Here is a 19,227-nt window from a genome sequence, read left to right on the forward strand (position 1 = left end):
GACAGAGACTATATGACCTGTAAAGCCTAAAATACTTACTATCTGGCCTTTTATAGAAAAAGTTTGCCAACTTCCGATCTATACTGTACTGCCTTCTATACAAAGCAGAGGGTTAATTAGTCTAGAAATTCCCTGATATCTAAATGTACAAGGAAAATTGAATACACAGAAGACATTATTAAAGAGAAAAATAACTTCTTTAAAGAATATTTAATTTGTTAAAGTTGTAAATATTTACAACTTTTGGTCCTACTTATAGATACAGTTGAACTCCTTCAAGTATTTTAAACCACATTTATGAGTTTAATATCTTCAAAATTATACCTGTGGTTTGCTTAATATGTCTATTACATCTGTGGCTCACCATGACATCCCAGATATACCAGCATCCACCCACCATACTTTTAGGACCCATGGCCCCCACATTTCTGAACACTTACTGCTCTACAAAGGGAAAATAATTCCTTATTTTCTTACACTGGAGTCCCCTAGAATTCCCACTTTTTCCTTACCAGATGTTTTCCATTTCACAACTTTCTTCATCAGACTTGTATATCCATTCATAATCACATCTTCTTCAAAGTTGAGCTTTCTGTTTATAATTTAGTACTGTGTTATAGGTTTATCAAGCCGTTTTCTGAAAACAGATTGTGAAGGGAAAATTGAGAGAGAGGATCCAGACACTTGTATTAGGGAGATTTTATGAGAGCGACAGGTATTGTCTAACCTTGGCATCGTCAGAACATCTCTAAGCCACAGATTCATCTTCTACATCCTGGAAATCTTCTACACCTGCCCCACAAATTAGATATGAGAATGAAAAGGTACATAAACAATGAAAACACTCAGCACAGTGCATATTTGGGAATTGTTTTGGCTTATTCACTTTTTTCTTAATTAGTAGATTTTTAATCAAGTAAAACAACCATCCAGAAAAATGCATAAATCATAAAGGTACAGTTGATGAGCTAGCACAAAGTGACTGCACCTGTGTTACCACTACCCAGGTAAATCTCAGAGGATCTCATCATGCTGCCTTCGCGAGCTACCCATCAGATTAGTTTGATCTGTTTTCAAGTGTTACAGCCATACAGTCATGTACTGTGCATTCTTTTGTGTTTTGCTTTTTTGTTCCATATTATATCTCTGGGATATGTCAGTGTTATTGCATGTAACAGTAGTGTTTTGTTTGTGTGTTTGTTTTGGTTGTGTTGTACTATAGCTTTCCATTTTTATGACTATACCATCATTAATCTGTTCTTATCTTGATTGATATGTAAGTTGTTCTCAGCATGGGAATGGTTTGAATTATGTTGCTACAAAAGTTTCTGTACATCATTTCTAGCGCTCATAAGTATTTTTAGTGAGTCTATAAACTGGAGAATTAATAGCTGAGTCATAGGGTGTGTGTATGTTTAACATTAGTGGGTACTGCCAAATTCTTTTCAAAGGTGGTTGTACCAAATTTATCCTCACATTAGCCATTTATGGAAACTCGGTCACTCCATATCTTTGCTAACACTTAGTGTCCCATTGTCATTTTAATTTGCCTGTCCCTAATCACTAAAGAAATTGAGCTGTTTTGAATTTCAATGCTGCTTTGGTAGAACTTACCTTCTGATGTGATAGACCTTATCTTATCCTAGAACCACTCTTGATGGTAGGCAACTGATTAGTTGATGCTCTTAAAAGTTTTTCTTAGAGAGTACAGATTCCAATCCTAAAAATTAGCAAGTGTATTATGGGAACATTTTCTTCATATTAACAGCCCAGTTAAAAATCAACACCTTTTTAAATATTTCCTTCATCTCTATATCCTGACATGTATTTGATAATGGGTAGGGCAGTTTACTGATATAACTGGATATATCATAATTATCAATGAGCAAAGTGGATTACATCTATAATATTCAAACACATTTTCTATCAAAATTTACCTAGAATGGCATGTGCATGATAATAACTCCTTATTTTTCAGGCCATTAAAAACCATTCCCACCACTGCCCACTCTCTCACAGAAGAAGGGCAGAGACAAGTTCAACTACATGAAGATAATAAATATGTACAAAAGGAGCCAGTGAGAAGAGACGGCTTTAGATTTTTGGTTTCATGTTCAGGTTTGATATTTTCTAACCCTAACTTGTACTGATTTTGATCTCCTTTTAATATTCTGATTAGGTAGATCAAACACATGTCTACAAAGAATGTTTGAGATACATGATGTTACTTCAGATCGTAAGATTATTTGAAGACCCAGCCAACATGTTTTATGTTTTTTAAAACTTTATGTGCTCTGACAGATCATTGCTTTCATCACTCCACCAGCATTGCCAAGGAATCTTCTGTGAACAAACTGGAAATTGATAACTGGAAACAATACCTTAAACATTACGCTATCAGGGACAATGAAGTTTGTCTATTTACTGCGTTTTATAGTAGAGAATGCTCAGTGTCTGTTCTTGTCATCTTGTCAGTTTTCTTTAGCGGAATTTGTGATGGTTTGGATTATGGTTTAGAAAATATTAGTTCCCTTGCCACTCCTGTGGCAAGACTAAACTTTCTTGTGTTGTTGATAATAGACTTGGAAAGTTAGTAGATATCACACAACCAGAGGGCTTAAATGTGTGTGTGTGGTTTGGCTTGGCTTTTAGACTCCTGGAATTCATCAGGAGAAGAAACTGACCCGGTGGACATTGGACCAAAGAGCATGAAAATTATGTGTAGCACATCAGAACCCAATATGGGTCCTAGAGTCCAGAGACCGGAGTGCAACCTAGCCAAGCCGAGCTGAAGCTGCCCTGAAAACTTGTGAATGAGAAATAAGGTCTTGATGTTTTAAGCTACTTAGTTTTGGTATAGTTTGTTAGGCAGTATTATTGTGGGAAAAGTTTCTGAATTTATTATTTAAGAAAATTGACTGTAAAGCCCTCAAATATAAAACCTCATTTAGTAAATTAGTCAAAAATGTTCATCTTTCTTGAACATTTATTATGTGCCAGTCACTGTGCTACATACTAGAGACAGATGGTGAAAAAAATAGGCCTGGGGAAACTTGACAAGGTAATTACAATACAATGTGATCTGCTTCTGATTGGGATAAGCACTTCTTGCAGGACGACTCAGAAAGGGGACCGGAACTAGTCTTGACAACTCAAGAAAGTTTTGTCAGAGATGAAGCGTAAGTAGGAAAGATTCACATTTTTGTAAGCAGAGGCAATGACATGCTCAAAAACTCAGAAAAAAAGAAGTATGGTCATTTGGTGGACTACAAGGAACCCTGTGTGACAGGGACTGGATGGAGTATAAGGAAGGATATAAGCCTATAGAGGCAAACAGTGTGAGGGGGCTAAGCAGAAAAGGGTGTCTGGGGCTTCCGGTAGCTACCCTGCACATTAAATGTAAAGAGGGATAAAGGTCAGATGATATTGATTTCTAAGATGCAGTTATGCATGAAACTGAGGATAGGTTCCTGGGTAATTCCAACATTTATGAGACAGAAAGAGGCAATGGGTTCATTAATTTAACAGATATTTGTTTAGCACTGTGAATGTGATGGTAAATGAAAATAGTGCAGTCGCTTTCCTCAGAGAGGTTAATATAGGTTAGAAATGTAAGCGAGGTAATTCTAATACATAATGTTAAATGTTATAAAATGACATGACAATTAAGTTTGCGAACTTGTTGCAACGATGTTGCTAACTGTTTTTTATATCAGAGGGATTATTCATTATGAATTTATACCAACTGGACAAACAGTTAACCAAGTTTACTATTTGGAAATGCTGAAAAAGCTGTGAAAAAGTTAGATGACCTGAACTTTTCGCCAACAATTCATGGCTCTGGCATCATGATAATGCACCAGCTCATACAGCACTGTCTGTGAGGGAGTTTATAGCCAGTAGACAAATAATTGTATTGGAATACCCTCCCTACCCACCTGATCTGGCCTCCAATGACTTCTTTCTTTACCCAAAGAGAAAGGAAATATTGAAAGGAAAACTTTTGATGACATTCAGGACATCAAGGGTAGTACGATGCCAGCTCTTATGGCCACTCCAGAAAGAGTTCCAAAATTGCTTTGAAGGGTGGACTAGGCGCTGGCATCAGTGCATAGCTTCCAAAGGGGAGTACTTCGAAGGTGACCATAGTGATATTCAGCAAAGAAGTATGCAGCACTTTTTCTAGGATGAGTTCATGAACTTAATTGTCCGACCTCATATGGAACAAAATGGGGAAGGAGGGCTAGAAAGATTTCACAAAAACAGTTGACACCTAAGCTGGGAACCTAAGGGAGAATAATAATTACTTACATCAAGAGTAAGAAAAATATAATTCCAGGTAGAACTAATGGAGTACGTAAGATTCTCAAGGATAAGAAAAAAGATGAAAAAGAGGGGTAGTTTATTTTAAGAAACTAACTGGGAGAGGTAAATGGGGCCAGGTCATAAGTCATGTTATGGAGTTTGAATTTTAATTTGACAACAAGGAGAAGCCATTAAGGGATTTTGAGGAGGATTGAGAAACATTTCTGGGTAGAACTGGTAGAACTTGGTAGCTGACTGTATGGCTGGGTTAAAGGAGACAGACACCTAGGAGACATCACCAAACTGACCTGGGCAAATCAGTGAAGGATGAATCCATTGGGAGCACAAACTGCAGCACAGATTTAGACGGTTGGTGGTAAGGGTTTAAAGTAATATTTAAAAAAAAAAAAAAAGGAGGTGGACAAATAGCTGTTGAGACCAAGTAAGAGAATCAGGGTACCGCTTATTTACCAATTGAGGAGAAAACTTAGTTTTAAAAATGTAGAGCTGCTCATCAGTGCCAATGTGGCAAAGAGTCTGAGATACTGAGTAGGAAAACATATTCAGATTTGGGTAGTAGGGTTTGTGAGTGACTTTAGAGAAAGCAGTTTCACCAAATTGGTGGGTGTAGAGAGGAGTTATAAGAATCTTAGGAGTGAGTGAGTGATAAAGAAATGGAAGAAAAAGTGGAAGAAATAATGGAATGGCTTACAGAAGCCAAATAATGGCAGCTTAAAGAAGTAACTGCATTGAAAGAAAGGAGTGTTAGGATAAGGAACCTAAGCCAGTTTCCAGTTTGTGTGCTGAAAGGAAAGAGCCAGGGGAGAGGAAGAGATTTAAGATATAAGGTATATGCTGGGGGCAGGAAGTGGAGGGTACTTCCATAGCATGTTCCAAAGGAAATGGAAGGCTTGAGTTCAACTTTAAGGGTGGAGAGCTTATAGGGACACTTCATCCAGGGGCAGAAGAACAGGCAAGGGCAGGCTGATGAAAATAAGAAATTGTGAGGTGATGGAAAGGAAGACTAAAGGTTATTCATTGACTTTTCATCTAAAAGGTAGAAAAGGAGGTCATTGAGAAACGTGGAAATGATTATAATCATCCTTTTGAGAACACTGCCAAGGAGATGGTTTTAAGCTACATACCATATTCTTCACTCTAGTTAGTTTTGGTAGAAATTGAATGTATTAAGGGATGTTAGGTAGCTTACGAGGTTATCAGGAGGTCTAGCCAGCCACAGAAAATGCTCAATGCATGATGATCACTTTAAAAAATGCCACTGCTGTCAACATGTGGTGCCTACAACTCAGTTCATTGAAATATCACAGCTTGTATCTGTCAAGATCAAGATTGGATATTAGCTACCTTTGAGGAGCCAAACGCTTAGAACCACTAGAAATCACAAGAGCCAAGAGATGGATTCAATGAGTGTCTGTGTCCTCAAATTGCTCCCTTTTGTAGGAGAAACTATTTGTACCCCAATATACGTTCTCTCCTTCTTCCATTGTGATAGAATATTTAGTTAGTCACATGGTCGGCTGCTCAGAGTAAATACATTTCCCAGCCTCTCTTGAAGCTGAATGTTGCCATGTGAGTAAGTTTGGGCCAATGGGAGGTAACCAGAAGTATTGAGTGACAGCTTCTGACACAGTGAAGTTGAGTCACTCCCTGGTATTAGTGAAGTAATCAGCTTAAATGAGCCTGTGTCCCTATGGCCTTCTTAGAGAAGAGCAGATTTTTATTCTTCCATAAGAGAAAAGTAAAATTCTATCTTGTTTTCTAAATTAAAAAAAAAAAAAAATCATGAGCATGTCTCATGTATAGGCCAGATCCCAGACAGCCCAGCGAGAATGCAGGAGAGTATTCAGGTTCCAACTCTGGCAGCCAGGACTCATAATGTAGAGGATGTCCCTCACATAGGAGGGGTGTTCAAAAGATGTTAGGCAACCACTGATAGAACAGATGTTTACCTCAGAGGCAATCAAGGAAGGAATGTAGGGAGGGAAGTATGGAGGGAATAAGGAGGGAAGGAAATAATAATAATCAGGTAAAGGGGCCCAAAAGAGCATGAATTCATCAAGACCTGATATTATCACCATTTTAGAAGAAACTCTTGACAACCTAGAGTTGGGAACAGAAACTAGTCTTAGCCTAGTGAAAGTGCTGTGGAATTACCAGACCATAGAATTTAAATTTGATATCGAAACACACAGGTTGAAGGGAGTTAAAGACAGAAAACTTTCCCTCGCTTGTACTTCACCCCAAGGTCCAGCAGGAGGATGGGTATGGACAGTAGTATTGAGGATTGAGTGGCAGTGGAAGCAGGCGAAAGTTTGGAGTCAAATGTGGATGAAATACTGTCTGCCTAACATACTTACTGTAAAACCATAGGCAAGTTATTTGTCTCTTGGAGCTCATTTCCTGATCAGTAAAGTGGGAAGCATGATAGCTGCAACCAGCAAACAAGTACAGTACCACAGGTAAAGAATGCTGAGCTCCTAGCACAGTGCTTGGCACCTCGTAAGCACTCAAAATCATGGTGACCACATTTTAGAAAAGTTCAATTGCTCCACTAATTCTAACACTCTCATCTCTTTACTGCATGACATAGGTTTCAGGCAAATAAAAATACCTACTTCTATCTGGGGCTGGACAGCACCCAGCATAATTCAAGCCATTCCCAGGAATAGAGTGATTAGACTTAAAAAAAAAAAAAAAAAAAGTCATGACTCACAATTAGAGGGTGGAATTCTCAGGAAAAACCAACATTAGCATCTAAACAAGAAAATGAGCTCATTGACATTGAAAAATGTTACTACGTTTTCAATTTCATTAAAGTTTCCAATAAACAAACACATTTATTTCTGTGCTATGTGTCTGATAGCAAGAATGGGCAAAAACATCAGTCTACAAGCTCTGGGACTCTAGACTGTGACAGCGCTGATGAAATATATGTTTCCTGAAGAGACATGCAATCCTCACTATCTGTGACCATTGAAATATTAAGGAAATTACTTATAAAACAGATAAAAATCCATTATGGGAGCATAGCCTAGAAGCCGCAAAGGAGGATGGGAAGGTATAATTTCCAATCTTCCTTGAAAACAAAAAAAAAAAAAAAGAAAGAAAAATTTATTCTCTTATCATTATCCTGGTGAAATTAAATTTCATTGTATGGTTCTCATCTTCATAATTACCAGGTTGCTATGAGAATTAGATATAAAAAGCCACCTCATATAAAGGTAGCAGCAGATTTTTCTAAATATTATATTTTAAAAATGATAAAGAGGAATAACATTTCAGTGAATCATTTTAAGCACTGGACTTGTTCTGTGTTTGCCCACCCACCTTTCTCAACACACTCATCGAGGCAGAATACCTACAGGGATAGCCATCCAGGCCATAAAACCATCTGGATTCGTACAGAACTAGGATCCCCATGAATAAGTCCTTGGGTTTCTAGAAGTCCAGACACTGGAAGCCTGGAAACCTGAGCCTATGATACGTTAAATAGTTGCCTCCAAAGATATCCACACACTAATCATCTAGAACTTGTTAATATGTTACGTGGCAAAAGGCATGTTGCAGATGTGATGAAAATTATGGACCTTGAGATGCGGAGTGTCTCCTGGATTATCCAGGTGGGCCCAATCTAATCACATGAATTGTTAAAAGCACAGGATCTTGACTGGCTCTTGTTTCTCAGAGAAAGAAAGATGATGATGATGATGATGATGATGATGATGGGAGAGAACCAGAGAGATAGTGATCTGAGAAGGATTAAATCTGCTGTTGGCTTTGAAGACAGGAAAGGTCATGACCAAAGGAATATGGGAAGCCTCTGGATGCTGGAGTAGCAAGGAAATAGAGTCTTCCCTAGAGCTTCCAGAATAAATGAGGTCCTCCTGCCCACACCCTGGTTTTAGCCAAGTGAGACTTTTTAAGACTTCTGACTCAGAGAACTGTAAGATAATAAATGTGTGTGTTGTTTTAAGCCACTAAATATGTGATAATTTGTTGTAGCCATATAGCAAACAAATATAGGAGGAGGATGGGACCCTATTAACTAACTTGACATTTCCCCCATACTTCTTACTTTGTTTGATCTATAACTTTGCTTTTCCTATATCTCTGTGCTGTGTGCCCTCACATTGGCTTGGAGCTGCAACTCTTTAGACTGAGGTCCTGACAATGTGCCTGCCTCTTAGCAGCTTTTACTTGGGAACTAGACCATTTTGATGAGAGCAGTAAGTAGCCAGCCAGTGTGCAGCTGCAAATGAGATGAATCGTAGGCTGCAACCAGTCCTGAAGGTTCTTGCTGCTGCTCTTTGTTTTCATCATATAAGACACATGTGAACATCAAGCATGACATGGACCTACTCCTACTCATCGAATTTTGCTTTCTTCCTTCCCACACTCTCTTCCTGTCTCTTTTCTTTCCTTCCTTTCGTCCTCCCTCCCTCTCTTCTTATTCCCCTTCCTCCCTCCTTCCCTTTTCTCTTCCTTCCTAATGATGACGCCTTTACTCGAACATCTTAACAGTTACTACTTATAAAACATTGTTTTTAATCCAGAAGTGTGACATTAAAATCTTAAAATCACCCAAGGAGGGTGATTTTAATGTCCATTATATTTTACTAAATCATTAAAGTGTATATTTATAATGGGTGAATTTTATCTCATGTAAATTATACCTCAATGAAGCTTTTTTATTAACAGAAAGTTTTGTTATAAAACTTTTTCTCATCATCATCACCATCAATTACATACAAGCACACAAAGGAAAAATCAAACAGTAAGAAAAGCATAAAATAAAAACCATATTTACCTTCTTTTATCACCAGTCACATTCCCAAAGTACTAGTACTTTCAACTTCTGCTATTTTTTTACATAATTTTTAAAACTTGGAATAAATTTCTATTTACAGAAAAGTTGCAAAGATAGCACAGAGTTCCCATATACCCTTCTCTGAGTTTCCTCTAATGTTAACATCTTACATAATCATGGTACAATTGTTTTTAAAATTATCTACTCTTAATTATTCTAATTATTTCTCCCATCTATCTAAGTAACATGCTTATACCTCTATTAAAAAGTTTACATTGTTATTGTGAAAATAAGGAATTAGCTTCCATGCACTGTACACCCTTACCCTCCCCCTCATCAGAATGCATATTAGTTTTAATTTATTTTTAATATTTTTTTAAATTTAACACACTTAAGAAACTATACTGTTTTCAGTCATCATTATACTCTATCTCTCAAAACTCTACTGTTGAAATCAAGAAATTGGCATCTCCCCATTTCCCTCCATTCTACTCTCCCTTTTTCACAACTCAATATTCACAGTTGAATATTTATTAAATTGATATTTGTTGAGCATGTACTACATTCCAGAGTTTTTCCAGGATCTGTAGATACGATAATATAGACATGAATAGATGAGATTCCTGTTCTCCTTGAGCTTGTATTCCAGAATTGGAGTAAGACAGATAAGATAAACAAGAGAAAAAGTCAGATAGAGTTAAGAGTTATGCAGAGGAAACACCCTCAAGTAACAGAGTAGTGATCCTAAGACCAAATGTCAGGAAAGACCTCTTTGAAGAAAGGACTTTTAAGTTGAGAGGAAATGACTACTGTAATGGGCCAAATGTGGGAGTAAGAAACAAAGGGACAGGCCAAACAGAAAAGAGAGAGTAGTGAGAGATGAGGTGGATATGATGGGCAGGAGTTAGACCATAATGCAGGGCATTTAAGTAGGGTAAATAGTTTGGATTTCATTCTAAGCATGATGAGAAGTCCTTGGAGCGTTTGAGCATGCTGTGGGCACACAGGAACACAGTCTGGCGTAAATTTCTAGGAGTTTACTTCAACTAACGTGTGGAGAATGGATGGTAGGGTAGGGAGGGTAGATGTTGCCTCAGAGACCACTTGGCAGGTTACGGCCCTAGTTCAGGTTTGACTCCTCCTGGAATTCCAAACAGGCATATCATGCATGCTTACCATCACCAGTTAGATATCTGTGGGGCATCTCAGATTTAATATGGCCATCATGGTACCACTGATTATCTCAACATTTTTATCTAAACCAGCTTCTTTTGGGCTTTCTCATCTCCGTAAACAGCGCCACCTATTGTCCATCTTATAGGATTTATCTCTATTCTTTTGCACATCTGACATCCAATTCGTCTACAAGTTCTATAAACTCTACCTTTAAAACATATCCCCAATAGGTCTAACCATCATGATCTTTTACTTTTTTGCAGAACATTGGTTCCCACTTCCACCAAAGATTTTCTCAGGTATCCTTTATTCAACAATATATGTATTTTCTTGCTTCCAGAAATCTGTTAATCAAATTTCTAATCCAAACTCAAGTAGGAAATATGCACATTTTTCTTAAGGATTTCTATATTGCTTAAAGAGTAGGAAGTTTCTAAGGGAGAAGCCCCCTGCTTTTAATCTCTAATCTAAGTTGACCTAAAGTCTCTAATTCTCAATTTGTAGAGAAAAATAATTATTTCTGTGTCCAAAGCTAAGCAATTGCAATGGACTATGACAAAATTTCAGCCTTAGTTTCCAGAAAAACTGGAGGACTAATAGCAGGCAAGGAAGGTAGTCTTTCTAGTCAAGCCTAGTGCTTTAAATTCTTTTAAGTCGTTGTCAATAATCTAAATTAAGAGAATAGCTAGAGCACATGGGCCGGAAGGTAAAAGACGAGAATCTACAAGTGAGGTCCAGGTGAGAACTCTAACTTTGGTTGCTTGTACAGGGATTTGACTGGAAGTAAATAGATGGATGCTTCCCACGTTTCTGGGGGACATCTGTTTCCAAAAAGGCCCTTGACCTGACATGACCAAGGATAGCTTTTGTTCAAGCCTACGGCTATCTCCCCCGACACACACACACACACACACACACACACACACACACACACTCCTTATCCTGTACCCTCAAACTCACAATGAAAGAAAGCAGTCTGTAAAAGCTATCCCTAGGAAGGACATTAACCTGAATTCAAACTTCAGAGATAATCCCTTCAGAGAACAAATTCATAAGTATGAAACAATGCTCTGTAAATTAATTAAGCCCCCTCTAGTATGTGTTATCGAGGAAAAAAATATGTAAAAAAAAATCAGAATTTTCATTTCTAATTTTTTAATCTGATATATTTCAATTTAAATTTCAACACAATTTTTAGTGTGTTTTTGTTTTGTTTGTTTGTTTGTTTTAATTAAAGTTTATTGGGGTGACAATTATTAGTAAAGTTACATAGATTTCAGGTGTACAATTCTGTAATACATCATCTATAAATCCCATTGTGTATGCACCACCCAGAGTCAGTTCTCCTTCCATCACCATATATTTGATCTCCTTTACCCTAGTGTGTGTTTTTAAATTTAAAAATATTAGTGTAAAACTCAATATAACATATTTATAAGTTTAACGTGTGTGTTAAATTTTACTCTTTTCTCTCTCTCTCTCTCTCTCTCTCTCTCTCTCTATATATATATATATATATATATATATATATATATTTAACTGCTGGTGGTATAATCAGAATAATTTGGAGAGTACTTCTTTATAGATTGCTGAAATGTGAGATGAGATCACTTTCTGTATAATATTATTAATACAAATGATGATAAGAGTAATTACATAAATTGTAATTACATAAAACTAACTACATAAATTAGCACTTAGTATGTATATGCATTACTCTGTTCCTGAGAATTAATATGACTATAAATGTTCCTTACAACAATCTAATAAGTAGTTGTACATTTGGGCATATTATGTATAGAAGAAATGATGCCTACAGAGTTTAATTGGCTCAAAGTTGATTGTCTTAATAAAATAAATTGCTCCCATGGGAAGGAATCAGGGCTTTTTCCATCCTGTCATTAGGGAGCAGAATGGAAGGGACGGGTATAGGCAACCATAGTGTGATTCTTCATGCTGATGAACCCCTGTGTGTCTCACTGAGCCAGTTTGATAATTTTAAGCCACCCCTGAACCCTGGCTGCTGTAAGAAATGGAACCTAAAATTTACAGCCCTGAAGCTAATGGCATAAGAGCAAGCTCTAAATTTCTGGCATCTAAGCTGACACCTATTTTCCTTCTCTTGACTCAAACTTCAATTTCAGAAATCCCTTATTAAATGGTCAACAGATCAGCTCTGCTTACCATCCCCCAATATAAATGCATGAATATGGCAATTCAATCTAACCAATAAATATGAATAGAAGAGAAAACCAAACATGAAATAACTGTGTAGATTTTACAGATACTTGTGCTCTTAACTCAATTCTCCTTAAAACACCTACTAAGCTTTTAGATCTTGGTTTAGACACTCCCTCCTATAAGAAGCCTTCTTCACCTCCCAAACCAAAGTTGAATTACTTTTTCTTCTTTTGTGCTGCCATACCTCCCAATACTTTGCTTCCCATGGCTCATACACTGAGTTATAATTATAATTGCTGGTTTACTTGCTTGTCAGCTTCACTAAACTTAATTTGCTGAGAGCCGGGACAGGCTTTTGTTCATTGCTATACCCTCAGTTTTTCCATAGCTCCTAACATATCATATAAACACAATGCACACAATATGATAAATAAATACATGTGAATGCATGAAGAAATAGTAAGTTGTTAAACTGACCAACAGGTTAAAAGAAAGCAGATTAAACTTGGCACAGGGAATAAAGCAAAATAGGGCCATTCGAAATGTGAGAAAAGTTCTACTTCAGCAAATGCTTCCAGACTTTCACAACCATGAAAATCTAGAAACGACTCAGTTTCTGCATATATGTAACTTGTGGATTCATTTGGCCTCCATGATTGCTGGTCATTTATAAAAATTCCAAACAATAAAGTATGCCATCCTAAAATATGCCACATTCATATTGTTTACTGTGACTTAAAAAGTACTTCAGATACAGCCACTGCAAGAATCCTCTGACCCTTTGTCATCCCCTGAAAGCATGAGATAAATCTCTCCTGTGAAAGGTACCCTCCTCGTATAGGGAGGGTAGAGGCATCCTTGTCACGAAAGACAGGAAATTTGGGGCCGAGAAGGTTGTATAAACAGACCTTGTTACCTCTTCACCAATTTACTACCCCAAGCTCAAACCTCTTTGTTATGTCAATTCTCCGCAAATGTATTGTGTTTATATCTAAAAGGCACAAAAGCTTCCTGCTTTGGTCATTTCTTTGAGTCTCATGTTTTTATGGGGTGCCCATACATACAAAATCAAATTTGTTTATATCCTGTTAATCTGTCTTATGTTAATTGAATTATTAGACTAGTCAAAGAACTCAGAAGGGAAGAAGGAAAAATTTTTCCTCCCTCTGCACTAGTGACCCAATGAGACAGCTGAATGCAGAACTGAGGTCTTTGGTTTCACATAAACCATCCTGTAATTTTGGCTCATATGATATCCCGTCTCTTGTGTGCATTTAATTCAAACATGAAGATCCCAAGACAGGCTGAGGGAAAATAATCAATTCTTGACACCTTTCTCCTTGAAATCATAAATCATCCATGCCCCAGTGGTCACTCTAGACACAAGATATTCCTTGTCCCTTCTACTCACAATCCCCAAAAGGTTAAAGGCATCACTCCCAGTCAGAAAGCTTCTACTAAAACTTTTCAAATCTCCTCCAACTTCAGAATGACCGAGTATAGCTCAAGAACTTGAAGGAAGCTGAAGAGGCAGAATCCCAAATCGCTGATTCGTCTCACATGGCAGGAGTTGACAAAGGTAGCAGAAGTAGAAGTAGGGAGTGGATAATGAAATATTGTTGAAACCCTCCAATTTCGTTCATCTAATGATTTAACACTATGAAAGGATCATATCAAGAGTGATTTTACAAACCTGCTTTCTGTTTGTGTTAAAATGCCATATCTCCCAGGTCCTGATTCTTCATTTACTTGTTCGTTTGTTTTAAGTGTTAAGAAACTGGGCAAATGGTTTTAAATGGAAAACAATGTCAGTTCCCATTGTACTTAAATTGCCCATTATCAGCATAGTTCCTAATAGGGTTTAAACTGCTAGCCATTGACAATCATTTGTGTTTAGGCTGCTTTTCTAAGGAGACAGTCACTTCTGTGGCTGATAGCCCTGGAGACCCTCTGGTAACTAATACAAAAGTCATAATAACAAATTTACATAGTGAGCTCTAATCTAGACAAATGCCTTTGTCCGTATTGGATACAGTCATGAGATTTTTTTTAACCTTCAGTGAAAACACAGGTTTTCACAAAGTACAAATTTCCTAACGCCTCTCTAGGTACACATAGAAGCGCTAATCAAATCAGTGGGATAAATACAAAAGTACTTAACCATTACATTGGAAAACCTTAGCAAAGCAAAAATGGAACTGTATTTAATACTGGATAGGAACAAAAACAAAACTGAGGGTTTCTAACCTCTTTGGAGAAAGATATGGTAAGGACAGGAAATGCACATGCCTCTGACTGAGAGGATAGATTTGGGTGGAAGAAGTAGGAAACAAATGAATTCTCATTTGAATGATATTTTGTACAGCGATGTGATGAGATTATCACCAATTGTGCTAAAATAGTGAGAAGCTGTCCTAAAGACTGGATTGGAAGTAGTATTGGGATATAATGGAATATCTCTGCTGACAAGAGGACTAGAGAGGACAAGACAGGAAATCAGAAGACTTGGGTTTGATGTTGCCAGTTGACATTATCTTGCTTGTCATCAGATGTCCTTGTGAAGGTCATTCCAGGAATGGTTTTTGCCTTTTACAGTTTCTAAACTTTGTTGTCCAAGTGAAGTGTATTATTTGTCTGGATTCTAGAGAGCAGCATGATTTTTAGTAAAAGAGAGCATCAGGAATAACCAATAACAACAATAATAATTACTGTAGCATTTACTGAGAACATTCTATGTGCCAGAAACTTCACTGAGGCAAGCTTTCATTTATTCTGCACAACATTTCAGTGATGTAGGCACCACAGAGTAGGACCACCTTACGCAGACCTGGGTTCTAAAATTAGCCCTTAGCTATGTAGTAAATACCATTAATAGAACTAGAAAACCCATCAATATAAATGTGGGATGGGTGGATAATTCTAAAGCGCTTCTGCTTTCCTAAAGCATTTCTTTCTTTCTTAGTATTAAGTCTTAATGACCTTAATACACCTGATTTAAACTAATTACATAGTGAAATCCCAGGAGAAGGATTAAATACTTAAGGTAACCCTAGGGGAAGGATGAATTATAGAAGGAGCACATTCAAATAAATCACAGGAAGCAACCCTCCTGTATTTTACACTTGAAGAAATTCGGATCCAGAAGATCAGTGCATTTTCCAAGGTCAAGAGGCAGTGGATGGTGGAGTTGGGATTTAAGCCAGAGCCTGCTGGTGTCACCAGTGTGCAATGCATAAGGCCAGTGGAGGTAACACTGTGTACACACTTCAAACAGATACAATTCCCTTTGTTAGCAAAGAGTCTAGAAACAGAACAGTTATAAAACCGATAATAATAACCTATGTTTAAGCTAAAACATAAGCAGAGAAAAATGTACACAGCAGGGAAGGAACATTGGCAAATTCATCAATACCCCAGAAGGATAGTTTTGTAGACATTAAAAAAAAAAAAAATGCTTTGGTAAGTAAGTGAAAATAGCAAATAATTCTGATGTACCAGAGTATTAAAATGTAAAAATTTAAAGTATTTGTGGAAAAGATTATGTTTCAATGACTGATCTCAAAAAAGCCTGAACGATTTGGACAAAAGATACTGAAGTGTAACTCTTCAATTAATTTTTCTACTAGACAATCATACATTCCTTGCTTAACCAAAGTATTTTTCTGCTTCAAATGGAGATTGCTTTTCTTTTTTTTTCTTTTTTTTAAATTAAATTTATTGGGGTGACAATCGTTAATAAAATTACAAATGTTTCAAGTGTACAATTGTATAACGCATCATCTTTATAACACATTGTGTGCTCACCACCCAGAGTTAGTTCTCTTTCCAAAGAGGGTCAAATATATGGTAATAGAAATTGCGTTTCACCTTTACTGAAAAATCCAGAGTGGAACCCGCAGCATAAGTTAGTAAATCTTTGGGTAACTTAACCAGATGAGATCACACAAATTTCCCCTGAGTTGGAACAGGCTGGCCTGGTCCTATAGTTTTCCTCCCATGTTGACTTGTACAACACATTTTTATTAGTACAACCTGTAACTTACCTCATTGACAGAGAGTTTGTTGGGCCAGCCGGTCGTCCTGATTCTGCTCTTTGCCTTGATTCCTATTTAAACCTCTCAAGAAATTCTCCAGAAGTCCATGGATGAGGTGTCTGGAAATGATGTGTACATTTTTATATTTCAGTTTTCTCTGTAATAAAAGTTTTAAACATGGGTACATAAAAGTTTGATTTTTAAAAATAACATAATTCATTTTTGCTTTACCGTTTTTTCCCGATTAATTCCCAATCATCATGTCTGGGGATGTTTCTGCTTTTATGTGTTTCATATTTAGTAAATCCTACTAGAATCTGAATCTAAATTCATTACTTCTTTTCTGTTTTGAAGAGCACATGACTCTGCTTCTTTCAAAGACCATCTCATCTACTGGTCATGAGGACATCATCCCATTGATGCTTTTCAAAAATTTTGCGCTTGAAATTTCTCTATGCCCCCTGAGTCACTTGTATCATTCTTATCAACACACAAACAAGTTTTATGAATTAACTTTTAAAAATCCTTCCTTGAGACCAAATATCCCTCTTAGCTTTATTCCATTTCTCAGCTCCCAATTCACAGCAAATGTTAGAAAAAAACTGTGGTCAGTATTTGTCTTCTCTCCTTCATTTCCTATTCATTCTTTTTTATAATTTAAGCAATTTTAAAGCAATTTGAAGTAATTTTAAACTAATGAAATTTGCATAAACAGTACAAAGAACTCCCAAATCTCCCTCACCTTGTTTCCTCAATTGTTTATATTTTACTATATTTGTTTCATCTCTCTCCCTGTGACTATATATAGTAGACATTCCATTATCATTAATATTTTCTGGACAACTTATATGCAACTTTCGATATGGTGACCCTTTCTCCTTAATTACTACAGTGTGTTTTATAAAACCAGGACACTCTCCCACATATCTGTCACACAATTATCCAAAACAGAAAATCTACATCGATAGATCACTACAATCAAATCTGAAATCTTTCCCTTGTGGTCTAAGGTGTCATCCAGGGTCAGACTTTGCATTTATCTCTTTAAATCTGGAACATTCAGCCTTCCTTTGCCTTTTATGTCCTCGATGGTTGTAAAGAGTACAGATCTTTCAGGGTGTCGCTCAACCTGGGTCTGCCTATAGTGTCCTTGGGTTCAGACAGGGGTCATGCATTCTTGGTAGGAACACCAGAAAGTGATACTGGCTCCTTCTCAGGCCATAAGGAGGCTCATGAGGATGATCTTTCTCACAGGAGGTGACATAAGCTTTTATCAAGTTGGTGTCTGCCTGACTTTTCTACCTTGAACTCACCATTTTCGCGTTTGTAAATGACAAGTATTTTGTGGGAAGATGCACCAATTCTAAACCTATATCCCACTTACCATGGCTTTGTAGTATGTCAACATGGCTAGGCTGAACTCGACGTCTCAGGATGTTTGTGGGTAGGCAGAGCCACACCAGAATCCTGTGGGTCATTTCGGGGGTGGAAGTGAAAGAGCAGCCATTCCGTATTCTCATTCCAGGCCACTTATCTATCGGCTTACCTCAGTCATGTGCAGCGGCCCAGTCTGTAGCTGCTCCCCCCTCTCTGGTTTCCTTTCCTGCTTCCCTGACTCCTGGGCCAAGTGCAAGGGCCCTGACTTTTGTGGGGCACACAAATCATCAGCATCAGAGGCAACAAAGGCTGACTTTTGGGCGTAAAGCTCCAGCATCACACAGAGACAGCAGCCTGCATAACCTGCTTCACTGGCTTCCACAACTGCAGAAGGCCTAATCTTTCTGCAAGTATATGAGATATATAATTCGAAGTGTGAGCAAAAGATATGGTGAATGTTTAAATTAAAAAAAAAAAACACATTATTATAGTAAAAGACACATTGCCGTTAATCCCCCTCAAAATACTCCCTCTCATTTCAAACACACTTATCCCATCATTCTTGTGACTTTCTGAAGCAGCTCTGGAAGTCCTCTTTCATGAGAGGCTTTACTTCATCCTCCAGCATGACAATGCTCCATGTCAGACATCGCTTCTGGTATACGGCAATTTCTGTCAAATAAAAACATTATGGTGTGTCCTCATCCACTGATTCACTGGATCTGGCACTATGCAACTTCTGGCTCTTCCCCAAAGTCAAAATGACCATGAAAGGAAAACAATTTGAATCAATTCAGGACATTGAGGCAGCCACGACAGCGCAACTAAAGACTCACGAAAGAGGACTTCCAGAACTGCTTTAGAAAGCGGCAAGAACGATAGGATAAGTGTGTTAGAAACGAGGGGATTAATGGCAATGTGTCTTTTACTGTAATAATTTTTTTTTTATTTAAGCATTCACTGTAATTGCTCGTCATATACATATAAATAAAGTATTTTTCATTGTTCTGATTCTCTGCTTGGAACATAATTGATATACTGATCTCCATCACACTTCTGCTCAGTAGCCTTAGCATCTTTCATACCTTCTACTTGAATCAATCATGACTATGATGTTTTTCAAATGGTGAGCTTTCTATATCCATAATTTCTTAGTTAGCACTCTGCTCTGAGGAAGAACTTTCCCTTCTCCCTGATTTATTTTCTCTCTCTCTCTCTCTCTCTCTCTCTCTCTCTCTCTCTCTCTATATATATATATATATATATATATATATATATATATATATATATATATATTACAGATCTATGAATTGCTATTTTTTAAAT

General features: G+C 37.3%; 1 long non-coding RNA gene across 1 annotated transcript; it reads right to left on the reverse strand.

The window, feature by feature from the left end:
* Positions 1-517: 517 nt before the first annotated feature.
* Positions 518-17,925, reverse strand: LOC141567304 (uncharacterized). The gene is made up of 3 exons (XR_012489873.2): positions 16,534-17,925; positions 728-792; positions 518-637 (listed from the first exon to the last, which is right to left on the reverse strand). It is a non-coding gene; the product is annotated as an uncharacterized LOC141567304 (long non-coding RNA).
* Positions 17,926-19,227: the final 1,302 nt, after the last annotated feature.

The sequence above is a fragment of the Rhinolophus sinicus genome, chromosome 17 (assembly GCF_057876585.1).
Source record: "Rhinolophus sinicus isolate RSI-liver-muscle chromosome 17, RSI-T2T, whole genome shotgun sequence".
Taxonomy (NCBI): domain Eukaryota; kingdom Metazoa; phylum Chordata; class Mammalia; order Chiroptera; family Rhinolophidae; genus Rhinolophus; species Rhinolophus sinicus.